General features: G+C 35.2%; 1 pseudogene across 1 annotated transcript; it reads left to right on the forward strand.

The window, feature by feature from the left end:
* The first annotated feature begins 1,786 nt into the window (after positions 1–1,786).
* LOC143596799 (calcium-transporting ATPase 2, plasma membrane-type-like) lies at positions 1,787–8,681 on the forward strand (annotated as a pseudogene). Its single transcript, XR_013146781.1, has 6 exons — positions 1,787–1,969; positions 2,644–4,715; positions 5,471–5,629; positions 5,711–5,882; positions 6,595–6,893; positions 8,403–8,681. The product of XR_013146781.1 is annotated as a calcium-transporting ATPase 2, plasma membrane-type-like (transcript).
* The last annotated feature ends 3,902 nt before the right edge of the window (positions 8,682–12,583 follow it).

Below are 12,583 nucleotides of genomic sequence, written 5' to 3' on the forward strand. Positions count from 1 at the left end.
ATTTTGGCTAGCAACGGTCCCAACTTTAACGTTCGTTTCTTCCACCAGTCCGCGACTAGCGGAGTACTAACTCCGTTATGACGTGTCCATCCTACATAAGGTGTTTACAATCAAACTCAATCCAAAATTTTCACCAGTCACACCCAAATCAAAACCCCCCAAACTCTCTCAAGAACCCTCATTACATGTCAATCCTATCGATCTGTTCAAAATCAATTCATTCACTCACTCACATGTCTCATCCCACCTCGACACCTCAGTACTTCCTTTACTAATCACTACCACCACCCGCCATATTTGACCACCGCTACTATAATTCATTCACTCACTAACTCACTCACTCACTCACTCACTCACACATCTCATCAAAATCAATTAACAGTTCTACTTTAATATGTCGAATCTTTTCTAAAAAGTTTGGGAATCGGTGTCTAACCGCACAAATTCAACCAAAAACACTCCAAATACATCGTCTAATTCAACCTACGCAAGTTATTCTATTTCTCACGCAGCCTTATCCGATTAGATTATATATGATGTGTTCATCCTCCACCGACGTTCGATCGGATACCTCTCGATGTGTTTATGCCAATCGTGAAACTGCTTCAACCAATCAACGTCGCTAGATTCACCGCGGTTTGCAAGTTGTGGAGGTTAATTGTTGGTAATCATAGAAGCCACAACAATTGATGATTTACAGGAACGTTAATAACAATAGGAATTGAAAAATAATCTATAGTGAATGGAATTCTATTATGAACGAATTAAGTTTTTACAACAATCAGAGGGTCCTATGTATAGTTGCTAATTCCGTTATATCAGACTTTTTTTATCAAACAACCATCATAAACCATAACTACCTAAACAGGCCTGATTATAATATTTACAGTTCATACCCTTCAACTAAATAATATTTACATGATAAACAATATTAACATATATCCTAAGTATTAATGTGATTAATACTTCATTAATGTGTCGGATAATATGGTTCTTGAAAGAATTGGGGGTTTTGATTTGGGTGTGACAGGTGAAAATTGGGGATTGATTGTGAGTGCAAACACCTTATGTATAAGGTAATATACATGTAGGCAGCAATGTCATGTTTTTTTTTGACATGAAGGATGGACATGTTACCAATTACATAACGAAGTTAGTACTCTGTTAGTCGCGGAGTGGTGGAAGAAACAAATGTTAAAGTTAGGACCGGCCAAAAAGAAAGTTGGAACCGGCGCCGACAAAAATGAAATAGTTTGAACCAATAAAAACCAATTTTCCTAATTAATAATAATAATAATAATAATAATAATAATAAAATACTTAACATGAAAAAATCTCTGGTCATTGTTAATTCCACATATTTCGGTACATTGTCATAATAAAGAAAGAAACCGTTACAAACTAACATCACTCCTCCATAGCTCCTCTCTCTCCGTCAAAACCATTAATTTCAAATCTGCATGTTACAATTTTCTCTTCAATCCGTCATTTCACATATTTTTCAATTTCCACGGTGCATGTAGCTTAACGACCACGTTTAAGTTCGAAGAATTTGCAACCCGCATTAGCGTAAAGTTCATCAATCATCTCTCATTTCGCATATTATTCTTTCCTCAGCATCATGTCCAGAATCTGATTCTTTCTTCCTCATTATTTCTCTTTACATTTCTTTTCCACCAACTTTTCTATATATGTTCACGTATTTCGCGTTTAATATAGCGCGGCTTTGTTTGGAAAACAAGTATCAATTTCGAGATCTGACCGGTTAGTTATTTGCGTGATCAAAATGGGGATGGAGAATTATTTGAATCAGAATTTTCACGCGGTGAAGTCGAAACATTCCTCTGATGAGGTGTTACAGAAATGGAGGAGTCTGTGTCATGTTGTTAAGAACCCTAAGAGACGATTTCGTCACACAGCTAACCTACACAAGCGCAATGAGGCTGCTGCTATGCGACGTACCAATCAGGTAGATAGTTTTGTTTTTTATAATTATCGATTTATTTCTGAAATAAGTGCCTATTTTTGTTGGTGAATAGAATAGATTGTATCGATTAATGTATGAGACATAATGATTGAAGTGCAATTAGGTATACCGCGAGTGTAATATAATGTTTATTTTGAGATGTGATTCTGAATTTCATTCACATTGAAATTTGTTCCTTCTCTCTAGTGTTGTAGCCTTGCAAATAAATAGACTGTGTAGAAAATATTTGGTTAAAGTAGCTGGGCTATCTCAAATTCTTAAGGATCAAGCAGCTTCGAAGATTATCTAGACATCAATGACGTGCCATACGCACCCCCCCCCCCCCCCCCGCACAACTGGCAAAAAGTGGTCAGACGGACTGTATAACACGGCGAAGCGTAATACGTCATACGGGTCATATGATACGACGCTTTATATTTTTACTAGACAAAGAATGACTGCTGTGACCACTAACAAAGCCACACTGGTTATCTTGCCCTAGTATACTTATTGCCCATATGATAGGGCTACAAAGGTTATACAAGCTCATATTTTGTGACATGCAAGCTGGGGTACACTTTTGGGTAGTATACTAATAGCAGGACATTTCTATATTTTACAAATGTTGTTTGCAATTTGAGCTATTTTAATTCACCAGTTTAAAATTGAATTATCAGGAGAAGCTGAGGATTGCAGTTTTGGTGTCAAAGGCTGCATTTCAGTTTATACAAGGCAAGTTCGTCATTCTAATCTAACATCCTCAACCTTCTTTTATTTTTCCATTGTATAATGATTTTGTTTATATTCTACTTTAGGAGCACACAATGGTGATTATGAGGTCCCAGATGAAGTAAAAGAGGCAGGTTTTGACATTTGCGCTGATGAAGCGGCCGCTGTAGTCGAAGGCCATGACCTCAAAAAGCTAAAATTTCATGGTGGCGTGGAGGGCCTTGCAGGAAAGCTTAAAACATCAACCACAAACGGGCTCTCTATCGACAATGAAGGGTTAGCCCGCAGACAAAGAGTGTATGGAATCAACAAGTTTGCCGAAAGCCCACAACGAAGCTTTTGGGTGTTTGTTTGGGAAGCACTTCATGACATGACACTTATGATCCTCGCGATGTGCGCCATTGTTTCATTAGTTGTTGGCATTGCAACCGAAGGGTGGCCCAAAGGAGCTCACGATGGTCTCGGGATTGTTGCAAGTATCTTGCTGGTGGTTTTTGTAACTGCAACGAGTGATTACCGCCAATCTTTACAGTTTCGAGATTTAGATAAAGAGAAGAAGAAAATATCTATTCAAGTTACACGGAGCGGGTACAGACAAAAGTTATCAATATACGAACTTCTTGTTGGTGATATTGTGCATCTTTCAATCGGAGATCAAGTCCCTGCAGACGGTCTTTTCATTTCAGGATTTGCAGTTTCGATAGACGAATCTAGTTTGACCGGTGAGAGTGAACCGGTCATGGTTAGTGCCAAGAACCCTTGGTTAATGTCTGGAACTAAGGTTCAAGACGGTTCGTGCAAAATGTTGGTTACAACTGTCGGGATGCGAACGCAATGGGGAAAACTCATGGCAACTTTAAGTGAGGGTGGAGATGATGAAACACCACTTCAAGTTAAACTGAATGGAGTCGCAACAGTTATTGGAAAGATTGGCCTTTTTTTCGCTGTGGTCACTTTTGCTGTTCTGGTGCAACAACTGGTCTCTAGTAAGATATCAACAGGAACACAATGGAGTTGGTCTGCTGACGAGGCGCTGGAGTTGTTAGAATACTTTGCTATCGCTGTCACCATTGTCGTGGTTGCAGTTCCCGAAGGTTTGCCTCTAGCTGTCACATTAAGCCTCGCTTTTGCGATGAAAAAAATGATGAACGATAAGGCTCTTGTACGCCATCTTGCCGCCTGTGAAACCATGGGGTCCGCCACAACCATCTGCAGTGATAAAACAGGCACACTGACCACAAATAAAATGACCGTCGTCAAGTCATGCTTATGTCTAAACATCATGGATGTATCAAAACAAGGAAACCCTGGCGTCAATGGTAGCGCGTTAAGCATTCTTCTACAATCAATATTCACCAACACAGGCGGAGAAGTAGTGAATAACAAAGAAGGGAAGCGTGAGATTCTTGGAACGCCTACTGAGGCTGCGATACTGGAATATGGATTGTCACTTGGCGGTGACTTCCAATCCGAGCGCCAGTCATCGACAATAATAAGAGTCGAGCCGTTTAACTCGTCCAAGAAGCGGATGGGAGTTGTTCTAAAGCTTCCAGATGGTGGTGTAAGAGCACATTGTAAAGGTGCATCAGAAATAATATTAGCTGCATGTAACAAAATTCTCAATGCAGATGGAGAAGTGGTTGATCTTAAAGAAGGGTCACTTAACCATTTGAAAAGTACAATTGAGCTGTTTGCTAGTGAAGCTCTAAGAACATTGTGTCTTGCATATATAGATTTAGACAAGAGTGTGAATGCTGATACTCCAATTCCATCTTCTGGGTATACTTGTATAGGCGTTGTGGGGATAAAAGATCCCGTCCGTCCAGGTGTTAAGGAATCGGTTTCTCTTTGTCGATCTGCTGGTATAACCGTTCGTATGGTCACTGGTGATAATATAAACACAGCAAAAGCCATAGCTAGAGAATGTGGTATACTTAGAGATGGCGGTATAGCTATTGAAGGTCCAGATTTTCGTGAGAAGAGTTTGGAGGAGTTGGATGAAATTGTTCCCAAGATTCAGGTTTGCATAACTTATTATTAGATGACAGTTGACAACCCGTCACCTAATAGAGTTGAACAAAAATAATGAATTTATACCCAAAACATTGGGACTAAGTTTTTTTTTTATTTTTTTTTTATTTTTTTATTTTTTTGTCATTTGTGATCAGTTATCCTAAATTTGGGCTAAAATAATCTGGTCACAATTTTTTCCAAACTCTTTAAATCACATAAATAACAAAACTAAAAATGAAAATTCATAAATTTGTTTCAGTTTTTTTTGGTTTATATCACATGCATAACCGAAACTAAACCGAAAGTTCAATTCTTTAACAAAATATAAAACTAAAGAGTCGGGTTTTGTTTGGGTTTGTTTTCGTTTTACCACTTGGGTTTGAAATTGTTGGGCTTAAAAAGTAATTGGCAAAAATGAATGTATTTGGACCTAAAACTTTGGGACTAAATTTAGGCTAAAATATTTGGATTACACTGTTTATTAAATTCATATAAATTACATAAATTTCAAGATTTGAAAGTTCATAAATATGGTTCAGTTTATTTTTCATGAAAAATCGAATATGAACTGAACGTTCGGTTTTTGTGAGAACATAGAACTATCGGTTTTTGTTTGGGTTCGGTTTTTTCTGTTACGAATTAGTTTTTTTTTGGATTTATACACACCCCTACCACAGTGCCCTGCTTAACAATGGACTAGTTAAAGCACAGCTTGCATCCGACATATTATAAATTTTAGCCAGGTTTTTATGCGTAATGTAGGTGATGGCGCGGTCTTCACCTTTAGATAAACATACACTGGTAAAACACTTGCGGACCACGTTCGTGGAGGTTGTAGCTGTTACAGGTGATGGAACAAACGATGCACCGGCACTTCATGAAGCAGATATCGGGCTAGCAATGGGCATTGCTGGAACTGAGGCAAGATAGCATGGTTTTAGCATAACTTTATCATTCATATAGATGTGAATTTTTCCTTATGTATGTTTTACCATACTTTAGGTAGCAAAAGAGAGCGCGGATGTTATTATCCTAGATGATAATTTTTCAACAATTGTTACGGTCGCAAAGTGGGGTCGGTCGGTATACGTTAACATTCAAAAGTTTGTACAGTTTCAGCTAACTGTCAACATTGTTGCTTTAATGGTGAACTTCACATCAGCTTGTTTGACAGGTACAGTTATTGTAACACGTTAGGCAAATCCTAGCATGTGTTATGTTGGTCCCAAAAATCACGTCTCAGATGTTCCAACTCAAGTAGGCCTGTAAACAAACCTAACACACACGAACGATCATGTTCGTTTGTTTGACTGAAGAAGCACTAACAATTAAACAAATGTGGTTTTCTTGTTCGTGTTTACTCATTAAGAAAATGAGTGTGTCTGTGCTCGTTTATTTTCGTTTGTTAACAGTAGAAACGAACGGTTCATGAGTGTAAAAGAATAAACATAACTGAACATAAATGAACAAAAATAACTGAGCTAAAACCAATTAGAAGTGAATGTGAATCACAATGTTTTGGGCCTAAAAAGTGAATATAAGTAGACTAAATTGTAATTATGCTAAAGAATTTAAATGACCATATCATTTAACATAGTTCACGAACAAGACGTGTGCTCATATTCATTCGTTTAACTAAGTGAACAAAAAATTATGCTCGTGTCTATTCGTTTATTAAACAAAAAAGCATGAACGAACTACCCGTGAACAATTCTCTCAGTTCGTTTACAGGCATACCGAGTCAGGTGACAAAAAACAAACATTTGAGCTCTTCATGGGCAAAGATTTCAATATTGGTTGATATGAGGGGGCAGATACCTTTGCAACATATAACACGAATCATCTGCTCGTTCTTTTTTTCCTTTTCCTTTTTTGTATTATTATAGGGAGCACTCCCCTAACCGCGGTTCAACTATTATGGGTTAACATGATCATGGACACACTGGGAGCACTGGCACTTGCTACTGAGCCACCAAACAATGCACTAATGAAGCGAACCCCTGTCGGTCGACATGGGAATTTCATCAGCAAGGTTATGTGGAGGAACATCTTTGGACAATCATTGTATCAGTTCATAATAATATGGCTACTTCAAACCAAAGGGAAATCATTTTATGGCCTTCATGGAGACAATTCAGATTTGATCCTCAACACACTTATATTCAACTCATTTGTCTTCTGTCAGGTATTATCTTGTTCATTCATTTAACTTTAACCGAATAAACGACCGAACAAGAACAATTTAATAAATGTGGTTTCCTTGTTCGTATTCGTTCATTAAGCCAATGGACATGTTTGTGTTGGTTTATGTCCATTCACATTCATTCGTAAACAGTATAGACGAAAGGCTCATGAACGAACAAAACTAAACAAATGAACACGAGCAGGTCATGTTCGTGTTCGTTCACTTTTCTTTAACCGAAAAAAACTATTGAATACGAATAACTAAACAATGAGGGCTTCTTGTTCGTGCTCATTCATTAAGAAAATGAGCATGTTCATGTTTGTAAATATTCGTTCGCTAATAGTGTAAATGAACGGTTCACGAACGAACATAACTGAACGTAGATGAAGGAAAATAACTAGCTACAACCAGTTAAAAGTAATGTGAAGAAAAATGTGTTAGGTAGGGGTGTTCATGATCTGGTTATGACGGTTTTTAGGTCAAACCGTAGCCAAAATGTTAGTAACGGTTTGTGGTTATCAAAAACCGAAAAAGCATTATAAGATATAACTAATTATGCCGAAAAAGCATTTGTTGTATCAAAAGAATTCAAACAGGGACTTCGAATGACTCATGTTCTCATAATATTTACTCATTGGCTTAAATGAGCATCCTTCTTCGCACTTCAATTAAACCCATTTGCGTTTAGTTAACCAAATATGATTAGTGTAGTTCACATTATTTATCTAATACGAAGTGTATAACATAAATATATATAATATACTTTACGGTCCGGTCTGGTTTTTTAAGGCCGGTTTACGATACAAACCGCAAACCAAACCGCTCTCTACGGTTTGAAACTTTTGAAACCAACCAACCGAAAGTTAACGAAATAAACCAACCGTGAAACCAAACCAGTGACTGGTATGGGCGGTTTCAAACCGAATCGTGAATACCCCTAGTGCTAGGCCTATAAAGTTGTTAAAACTAGACTAACTTGTAACGGGTCAAAATTTTTAAATGAATATATTAACGAACGTAAATGGACGAACTTAAACAAACGTACACTAACTAACATAACTGAACATAAACGAACTGACATAAACAAATTTAAATATACGAACATAAACGAATGCTCACTAATATATATGAGCGAACGAGACATGTGCTCATTTTCGTTCTTTAATTAAATAAACGTAAAATAGCTAACACAATGAACGTAAAAGAACGGACAAAACGAATTTATACGAATGAACGTAAACCTCATTCACGGACATATATGAGCTATCGAGGCATGTGTTCTTGTTCATTTGTTTAACTAAAACAAAATTTGTGTTCATATTCGTTTGTCTATCAAATAAATGAACTTAAATAAATGTAACCTAACTAACACAAATGAACTGGCATAAAAGGTTGAACGTAAACCTCGTTCATGAACGAGTCGTGTTTACAGGCCAAATGTTATTTCAAAATCGAGAACATACATACATGAATGATGCAATTATAACAGTTTGATTATAACTTGTGCAGCTTTTTAACGAGGTTAACTCTAGAGAAATGGAGAAACTAAACGTGTTCAAGGGGATATTGAAGAACAATGTGTTTGTGGGTGTTTTAAGTGCAACTGTGGTTTTCCAAGTGATAATAATCGAGTTTTTGGGTACTTTTGCAAGTACTTCACCGTTGACCATGAGACAATGGTATTATAGTGTGTTGACCGGGTTTATGAGCATGCCGATTGCTGTGATCTTGAAGATGATCCCTGTTTGAGTCTTCATCAAGCAGCTAGATGAATTCCCATCTCTTCATTAAGACTAGAAGATTATTTCTTTTTAATTTTTTTTATAAATGTACTCATACTATGAAAGTTTTCTTGACTCTCAGATCTACTACCTATGTTTGTTTGCAATGCATGTAGGATTGATGAAATTTGTTTTCCAATTCAATTAAAATATGGGCCTTGAATCAGGTTATGTATAGCAATGGCTTGTTGATTCGTCTAAAGTAGGCGGTTCAATCCCCTGGCGGCCCCGATTTGAGCTTCTTTTTTGTTTTCTTTGTTGGATTGTTAAAGATCAAACAGGAGAACCTAACTCAAAATACCAGTCTAATGGGCGAGTAACCCATTTGGCCTATTAACTGCACACTAGTTGTCTATACAACCGATGTGAGACAAGTCTCATACCTTTCATTGATTTCTGACATTATATTATGGGATAACATTCACTTTTAAAACTCTGGAAACTCAAAAAACATAAAAAAATTTGCATGTTCAGGAACTAAAACATCATCATCGTACTCAGTATATCCCACCAATAGCAAAGCTATGGTAAGGTCTGAGGAGAGTAAGATGTAGGCAACCTTACCTCTACCCCATATGGATAGAGGGGCTGCTTCCGGTGGCTCGATAGTAGTTTTGCATCAAGCCTTGGACATAAGGCACATAGCACTCAATCATCGGGACACCGCCTGATTGGTGCATGTACCCTTGTCTTTCAGCTATCAACGCCACCACATGACGCATGATTAACCTTCTGCCACTTTTAACGTTATTTTCACGAGATTAGTAAAATAACGTCAAAATTAGTGCAATTTCACTTTTACCCACCATAGGGTTAACACATATATACGTTATATGCGCGCACCACAAGCAGAGCGTATCATTAACTAAAACATGTGCTCTTAAAAGCTATTTGTATGACTGTATGCAAATAAGTAAATAACTACATCTCTACTTTCTAACCTCATTCAAAGATCCAAGAAATTCCAACACCTTCTTCAACTAGATTTTTTTAAAACTTGCTTATATTCAAGAGCAAAACTAGAAGGGAAATTGAAGCTTATTTTTGTGCATTTGAAACATAATATTTACCTTGGATATGAACTATTACTATGAAATGTCTTATAACTTGTCATAACTGGTAATGGTGCACTGATTGGGACCCTTGCAGAACCCGCAGTTATTCTATCTTGCATTTGCCCAACTTCCTTGCACACATCATCCAGTATATATGCCCACAAAATCATTTATAATTCAAAGGGTACACTCCCTCTTTCACACTATCACTATGAAAGCACTCTGTTACATCTTTAACCGATGTGAACCCACCCTTTCTTTTCATCAACCTTTTTTTTAAATGACAAATTTCTTTTGAACTTTGTCACATGTTGGACTTGAACTTAAGACCTCATTCTCTCATACCCAAGTGTTTAAAGGCTTTACCTATGCCAAATGGTTACTTTTCATCAATTTAATCGTCTTAAAAGGGTGTCAAGTTAGAAAGCCATCGACTTGTGCCAACATTCATACCCTTTGCTGTTTGATTCAAGGAGTTTTAAGGAATAATATGTAAGAATAATATATAATAATATATTTATATATGACCATTACAATCATTTATATTATAATAGATCAAAATATTAAATATACCTTATTATATATTAGTTTCGAAATTGTTGATGGTCCATATTACCTATAATTAACTAATAAAGGGTTTCCCCTTGGGTGTATATATAGAGAGATAAATATTAACATCATAACCTAATCACACATACATAACAATTTTTGTGTGCCTCCTCTATCATAAAACCGGGTTCCTCTCAAGAACCCTAACACCATCCTTAACTATACATCCTAAAGGGGAACTCGAACAAGCTGACAAACATGTCAACTATCTAATACTCTGCTGCGATTACTATTCTCCATGCTGTAATAGGTTCATAGGTTTAATTTTTATCATGTTTTATATTACTTACATAAAGAACTGATCAACATGTTGCATCAGAATGATATTGATTAATCAGTTTTTCATGTTTTCCCTAAATCTGGAATTGAATCAGAAGACATGGACTAAAACTTGATAAACCCTAATTTTTTTGGTTTCTTATTCATATTCTATTACGAAAACAATATATGAAACTCTTTAAAATCGCTAAAATTCATATTTAATAAACCCTAATATTTTCGAAATCTGTAAAAATCATGTTTAAAGATTTTGATTCCAGTTTTTGAATATGTTTAATAATTAAAATTTTAAACGATGTTCTTCGTGTTCATCATAAATTTTTTGAAAATTATAACATATTTTGGTTCAAATCTGGATAAAAATCTGTTAAAGTTAATTTAGAGATATATTTTTTCAAATCTTGAATTAATTAAAAGTTTTGGTATTTTCTTAAAAGATTTGAATTCCATTAAAATAGGAAATATATATAATTGTTAATCCTTAAAAGATTTGAACCAAATCTTATTATTATCCTTTTAGTTTTCGAAATCTGTTTAGGGATCAACTAGTTTACGGAATTATTTGTATTGGTTTTATTATTATTTTAGTTTTGTGTTTTCAGTTTAATCAGGATAATATTAATTTTTGGATTTTAGAGTTCTCGGATTTTAAATTAAATCGCCTAATACGGGTTTTTTTGGAATGGTTTTCCAATCTTCTTCCCGCAAACACACTAATATTCCAAAAACTCATTACTTTACCCAAAAGCCCATATTACTCGAAAACATATTAACCAAGAACCCATGTCATCCAAAAACTATAATTTACCCGAAAACGTTATTTCTCGAAATCCTTATTTTACCCAGAAAGTTTTTACTATTAACTCATTAAAATGTTTTGTAGATAATTAAATGTTATAAAATTTTACAAAACATAAAGGCTTAACTTGAATGAACTTTTGATGTATCACTTCTGCCCAAAGGTGATGAGTTACATTTACCATATCATTCAAGTCTAACTGAAAGTTTTTGTTAGATTTTGCCTAACATAATATAAATGTCTCACTTCTGCCCAAAGGTGATGTGTTACTTTTTTATTCAGCAAAACTAGCATGTGCATAATTAAAATAATTGTCTCACTTCTGCCCAAAGGTGATGTGTTACAATTATTTTGCACACATACTTAAATAAAATTTAATTCTGCGCAAAGGTGATTTATTTTTTGTTTAAGTAGAACATTTAATTATAGTCTATTAGTTTGATGTTAATAATAGACATATCACATTTCAATAAAATATAATGATCCTCACATTAATGATCATAAATTTTAATATGTATTATCTTAATATCCCATAACATTACTCACTATAATTTTCTTCTATAAATAGCTATCTCATCCAAATCATCCACTCTAATCTCAAAACACAATTGAATTTTGTCTCATAAAGAGTTTTAATAACATTTAGCTATTCTCAATTTTAATTATCCATTAAGACATGATATGAATATCCTACTGCTCTTTCTAATAACAATTATTCCATTGAAAACTAGAGCCTAACAAATGGAATGAGTCAATCATAATGTCTATTACGATAATGATAATCAAGAACTTATATAAATATATGCTATCACTAGAGTTATTATAGATTTAGTTTTTCCTAAGACTAATCAAAATAACTCCCAAGATTCATGCACTCCGTAAAAGTTCTAACTATAAGGTTAGATGGTATTATTGAATATATCATAATGTACAATCGTGACCCATAAATTAAGGGCTTACACATGATATTAAGTAGAATATTCTAGTACATTGCATACTCAAATTTTCAATAGTACAATTTGGTGTCTTAAAAATCAACTATAATACTCAGAAGTACCAAAGAAAAATGAGTGTGCTGATCAGCAACATATGTACAAGAAAAGAAGCATCCGGTACTGGAAAATAAGATTTATTTAACTCAATACCACTAAAACCTAAAAGAGGATT

Source organism: Bidens hawaiensis, unplaced genomic scaffold (genome assembly GCF_021521415.1).
Source record: "Bidens hawaiensis isolate Kalapana, Puna unplaced genomic scaffold, B.hawaiensis_p1.1 tig00001758_1, whole genome shotgun sequence".
NCBI classification, from domain to species: Eukaryota; Viridiplantae; Streptophyta; class Magnoliopsida; order Asterales; family Asteraceae; genus Bidens; species Bidens hawaiensis.